The sequence below is a fragment of the Echeneis naucrates genome, chromosome 4, assembly GCF_900963305.1.
Source record: "Echeneis naucrates chromosome 4, fEcheNa1.1, whole genome shotgun sequence".
NCBI lineage: Eukaryota > Metazoa > Chordata > Actinopteri > Carangiformes > Echeneidae > Echeneis > Echeneis naucrates.
Window position 1 is genome coordinate 9,080,114 of NC_042514.1, and position 6,901 is coordinate 9,087,014.

The window sequence follows — 6,901 nt, forward strand, 5'->3', positions numbered from 1 at the left end:
ATGATGCTCCCCCTCGGTTATCATTACCTGTGATTCCTCTCTGTGGGGCGTGTGGTTCCCTGTGTGAGCGTATGTGGGCATCACATAGCCTGACAGCCCAGTTTGGACTGGCAGGGAGGACGTTGTTCTTGTTTAACAATGAAGTACAGTTCTTTAGTTTAACTTAACTTAAAATGCACTATGGTGAAATTAACATCAAGAGCTGGCTGTCTTCATAGAGCGTTAGATGCGATGTGCAATGAATTGAAACAGTTCACTGTAGTCTTCACTGCTGGGAACGATGCAAAGAAAATCTTAAGAATCAGGTTTGATTACAAGTTATAAACAATATGTGCTATGTTAGCTGCCATCCTCCCACACCATCATGCATTACTTCAGTGTGCTATAGACTTAGAAAACACAACACAAACACAATATGCACTGTGCATATGTACCTCTTGCATGAGGATGCATTTTTATGTAAATTAGCTCTATTCCTAGAGCTACATGGCCTATAATTGCTCATATTCGCTTTTATTAAGTCAATATTTCATTCAGTTGACAGAGTAAAATATGTAATAAGTCTCCTTGTCAAAAGAAAGTGCAACTCTTGTTCGGTATTTGACCCGAAGTCAGGAATGGGACGGCTGGGGCAGACGATATAATCTGATAGGTAGTTTAGTGTCAGCGAGCAAGTGACCGTAACTGAGTAAAACACCCTATGTAACGGAGAAGGTCAAAGGTCAAAGCATCATCCAATCCAAATATTTAAATATTCACGGGCTGATGTTGAAATCCATCTGAGGGACCAAGAAGAAGCTGCAGGTTTAGCTTTCAAACCCTCGGTGCTCAGTGTACCTGTTGTCCACCATTCGGCATCAGTAAGTGTAATGGGAGAGCAGCTGAATTCATTAGGCTCAGATTGACCTGCTATGACGAGCAATTTAGTTTCAAACACAGTTAGGCACCTGCGGGAGAGAGGAAATTAGCATTTTAAATAGGGGACGATTATAGGCCAGGACACTGTGCGTGTGTATGCCTTTGTGTGTAGCTGTGCATCTCCCAGACATTTCCCTTTTTAATCACTTACCTGAGTAACACATTACTGTGGTTTATGCCATCTGACATTTTGACACAGCATAATGCTGTCCTCCCATGACTGAATGCACTTTTTTATAAATAGGTTGCTGGTATTGAGCGCAGCTGGAGAGCACTTGAAGCTGACACAACACAGGGAAATTAGTCAGCCTAACTCCTACATTTAGCTGGCAGGACCTACAGCAGTTTCCAGTGAGAGAATGTAAAGGCTTCGATATGATGGTTATGGCATATCAGCTTTAAAGATACATGGACTTCTGCTACTACAGATTACACAGATTTACACACTTTGGAATCAAAGCCTATGTTAACCTACCCACAAGAGCAAAATTAAAATAATTCACTCTGCCTTTGGGATTTATTATTATTTTATTTAATCAGCAAACTGCTCTGAGCATCATCTATCTGACTGGTGGCTAGAACTTCAATTTGGTCCCTATTTAAAAATGTAGCAAGAAGTATTGGATGAATTGTGATGAAATTTTATAAAAAGATATCCACAGCCGCTACAGCCCCTCATAATGAGATTGTTATTCCCTGACTTCTACTGTAGCCCAATCATGTGGTTGGCTTAAGTGTCAAAGAAAATACTGAATATTTCTGTGCATATATGAAACTTAGTTTAGATATTCACATCACAATTCATGATGGAATATACATGAATAACTTTGATGATCCCTTTACTTTCCATCATGAGGTGCAAGTTTAGCTAAAAGAAGGAAAAAAAATGTTCACAGAGTCGAGTTAAAAATACTTGGGGGCCCGTGGTTTCGCTCTAGCTGTTGAACTGAGGTGAAACCGAATACTTCGATTTAAACGGTTTGTTTGTGTTTATTATTGTAGTGCAATGAAACGCAATTAGAACGCATCTGAGTGAGCCTTTTAAATGGGACAGTCTTGTTGTGATGCTGTGACGCAATCTTTCTTGAAATGCAGCCTCTGAAGAATGTGGCCCCTTAATTGGGACACAGCTGGAGGCTACTGGATTTTAATGATGTTAACTGCCCGTTTCATTTGGTTGCCTCCCAGTGACGTCATCACACTAAACTCATGCTTGGTGCTGAGGTCGGAGACCAAAACTGACATTTATTGAAGTTTAAGCCACTGTATTCAGACGTACTTTTGCTGTCTTAGTCATTTTCAACTACTCTATTTTACTTGGATTAAAGATTGTAGCCATTCAATATTTTAAATTGTCAGAGAAAGAAGCCGGACAAACGATGGTCAGTTCAGTTCTAACTTCTGGGCATCCTGCGTCCGCTGTTGAGCATCAGAAAACCACTGATGAAGCAGCGGCACTGTGTTCTAATCCACTGGTCTATTTGTTAAATCCTCCTGAATGACTGACTTATAATGTATCACAGTAATAATTAAAGCAAAGATTAAGAGCTCACATTTTTTTTCTTTCAATGGTTTTAATTTCCTGGTCTATTTGTTTCCTCTCTGTGGCTAATTCAGCTCCCATAAAAATCATCAACAAATGACACCGAAGAGATGAACCCTGGCAGCTTAGAGTAACAGCAGTGAACTCTGATGAGTCCCATTGAACTTGCATGCTACCCACTTAAGGCATAAAACAAAACAAAACAGGTTGACAGGCAGAAGGTAAATGACTCAGTCTACATACATTCACTGCACTTAGAATCACTCCAGCATGTAAATGCTCTCCCTGTGATGGCACTTGCTGCGCTAAATCCATTAGCACTTTTGCCTTCAGTCATAATTTATCTGGCTGTGATTATTTTGGAGGGAAGGAAAAGAACTCAACTCTCAACAACGCACAGGCCATGCACAAAGAGTGACTCAAGTGTCATTCCTCTAATGGCCTGAAATCCCGCCTTGTGAGGGACCTCAGAGTGGTTCCTCACACTAATAGGAAATGTTTTGCATATTCTTAGCCAGTAAGCGGTAATGTGTGCTTTTAATGCTTTTAATGACTTTTAGGTTGGTTAGATTAGACTGTTCAGTCTATAAAGAGTCAACTCAGTCACAGTCCATCAATCACAGATGAGTAAAAGTAACAATGTCTCATTCTGAAACTGCTAAGTTTTTTTTACGATGTGCAAACCCCTTAACACCTTCCCCCGACACACACACACACAGAGAGACACAGAATTGTTATGTCAGATTGATATCAAAGCATCTTGGTGAAAAGAGGAAGGCCTGTGTGGAGGAGAGGAAACTGAATTGTATCGGTTATTCTTCTCTCCCTCTCTGCTCATCTTTTACGCTTCTCTCTCAGGTATTGATCCCAAAATGATAGTTTTTAGCAGCAGCCTCCAGCAGGATAGCTGACCATCCAACTCTGTTTATTACAAGATCGTTTTCTTTCATTTCATCAGTTCACCACGGAGGATTCACAAAATCCTGCTTATGCTATACATCATGTCTGGTTTTTTACTCCATAACATGGACAAAATAGTGCATTAAAAGCTTCATTGGGGACTTTTAAGTCCTAGAAATAGGGTTTGCGTCATCCTGCTGGGGTGGACGTGTGAGTACATCTCTTCAGGGAGATTGTTAAAGATAGACAAGTAAAGGCTCAACAGCAATGGAGGACTAATCTGCTCTTCACGTGCTCATCAGTCCACCACAGATTTGGACAGAAGAGGAGAATGTGTTGGATTTGCACTTTTAACTATGGAGTTTATGGTGGTATTCTCCTGAGACTGCTAATTTGCTGGTTAAAGATGATGCTTTGCATAAGAGGTCTTGCATAGATCATTTAAATGTTCTGTGAGAAGTGCAGGATCCTGTATTAATGCCATCATGTTGCCCTGAGTGCAGTGTGCGTTACATCTGAGTGGGTTTCTTTTTGGCTATATTCCTTGTCTCCAGAGAGCAGTCAGACTAAACCTAAACCTGGAATAGGATCAAGAGGCCATCTATCACACAAACAGAGCTACTGTAACCAGCCTCATAGAGTGCTGACCCAACCTTATTCTGAGGAAAGGGTACATGAGAATCTCCTTTATTTTGTGTTTTGTGGAAAAAGATGCATGATAAGCTAAATATTTTACATTTCCCAGAGGCTGAACAGGTGCCGCCAGAAGGACGTGCCTTGTTAAGCAGAGGGATTTATTTATTTTATTCTGCAACAAACTCTCCTTCTGAGCCCTTATGTTGAAGCTGTCTTCCATGCCAAGGCTTGCCCTGTGTCTGAAATAAGCAGATGCCTCTTTATTAACTGTTGAACACACACAAAAACAGGATTTCAAAGTTGCATATGGCTCTTTGTTGTTGTTACCGACTTTAAAACCAACTTTTTTGTAAATATAGTATTCAAGCTTGTGGTGTTAAAATACGTCTATGCCTGAAGCAGGAACCACAAATAAGGTTTTTACTTATTTGGCATGTGTTTATGTGTTTTCTGTGGAAAGGTTTTGTCAGTCTGATACCAACAACACCAAGTTATGAGTTGTTTTTTTACCTTTTAAGGAATGCATTTCGATTTTATTGTACTAGATGTGTTCTATTATATAAACTGTGATCTAATTTGAGGAAAATAGATGATAAAGCAGCATATGCACTGGGGTGATGCTATTGTCTTTCCTGGCAACCAGGATAGAGTACAGAGCAGGCCAGATCCACCCCTCACTCCTCCTCAGCTCCATAGTCTCATCCAAATGTGGCTTTTTTCTCTGTTCAAAAAACCACAATGGTGATGTTGAGGGTCCAAGATGTCACCAGCCAATGGCTGACATCATAGTCGGTTGGCACTTGATCTGAACTACTAGTTACAGCCCCCTTCAGCCAACAGCAGCCACCTTCTCAGACGCTGGCTTGGACTCAGTGTCCAAGCCCTCAACTCACAGAGTGGATGTGCTGATGTCTATAACAGAACACATCTGTCATTGTGATGATACCAGGATTCTGTTTTTCATGCAGAGGCACTAATTTCTCTTCTGTATTCAGGACGTATGGATCCATAACACCCATAACTCAGAGATACACTCCCCTTCTTCCCCACTTTGTCATACCGTTAAACACACATGCTGGAGTGAAGTAGAAAGAGAATAATACACTTTGTATTTGACAGGGTGTGTTTGTATACATCTTTGAAGAGTCCCCGGAGTTGTCAAAGCAGGACTCGGTTTATTATGTCGATGCAGATTCCAAAACAGGTTCAATTACTTGCTTTAGCTAATGTCTAAATGTGACAGATCAGTAGAGCACCAGAATGAAAATGATGACACTTGACGAGGAGAAAAGGAGAAAGCAAGGCGTGGAGGAGGAAGGTTTGGGAGAGAGAAAAAGACATGATGAGACCTCATTAAGGCCTCAGTGAAGCAAGCGTGTGCACGTGCACGCTCATGTGCCGGTGTGTGTGTTCCACTGTGAGTATGAGCAAATGATTTTTGCGCGTGCATGTGTGTGTGTGTCTGTGTGTGTATGTGTGGTTGTGTCAGAGCAGATCTAAGAAGCCCATGGGAGGGTTAAGTAGGGAAACAGAAAAGATTGAAGTGGGAAATTCTCATCAAAAACGTCCAAATCAGGAAAGGTGTCGACAAGAGCCACCCTGTGAGGGGACAGAGGGGAGCAGAGGCATCAGAAGGGAGTAGGAGAGCAGTTAGGGAGCAGGTTGGAGAGGGCAGTTGAAAGAAACATGGACCATATGTCTGACAAAAGCGTAGCGGCTATAATGCTGGAACAGAAGGTGAAATATAAAAGAAAGAATAATCGAAGTTACATTGCTAAGATTAGCAGTTTAAAGGGCTTGGTGGATGGGGTGGGGGGTACACGTAGATAAGCACAATGATGTGGGGGCTCCATCTCAGGAGAGAGGTCGTGTTAAGAGGGGTGATGTGATAGTGATTAGAGGGGGTGGGGTGGGGTGGGGGGGTCCTTGGGGGCAGTCCTGTGGTAATGAGCTGTTAGTCTCAGAGGAAGATGAGCTCTATTACAGGAACACTCAGCTGCTATTCTGAGGTTTAATCTGAGGCACAGAGGCTGGTTCACCCTCTCATGCCACTCAGCACAGATCCATGCTCCCCCTTTGACAACCTGCTGAACGCGAAGGGACGAGAACATTAAGATCTTGAGATATCTGTTAGAGAATGAGCTCTGGAAAACGTGTCCCATGGTGCATCAGATTTGACTACTGAATGGAGCACTGCATTCACTGTGGCAAAGCATAATAATGAACTGTTGGAATTTTGAATTTGAATGGATTGAATTGGAAGTTTGAATGGAGACAAAAAAAAAAAAAGATGTTAAATTTAGAGAAACGATGACCAAAAGTAACACACAGTTTTCTTTCACATGAAGTATCATCCATCCATCCGCTCTTCTGAGCCAAGATTCGGTCAAAGAAGCAGCAGGTCATATGAAGAAGTCCTCTCCTCTGCAGCATTTTCCTCGCAGGGGACCCAGAGGTGTCCCTAGGCCACATGACACACACTCTGGGTCTCCAGCCAGCCAGTGAATTGTGGATTCATCGCTCATTGCTGTTTATGTTGCTTCTGCTTCAAATGCACGACCCACATCAGAGGAATTTCTTAACAAACCGAGACTGACAGTCAAACTCTCAGCCAATTTTCTGCCTGAATAAGAAGACGTGAGTTAGGTAGCTGGAGTACGCAATAGAAAACAAATCCAGATAACTCACCAGCATGCACAAGGGATTTGCTCAACAGGCCTCTCTCTGTGTATCAGATGGCATTCTTAATATACTCTAAATCTTAATAGAAACGGTGAAAGGAGAGCATGAAGTATTTGCTGATTGAAACGGTTCCTTGTCCTTGTTTTTCTGCCTCAGAGTGCAAATGTGACCCGGTGACACACTGAGCTGTCAGGATCGATTGAGGTTTCTCAGAGCTGGCAG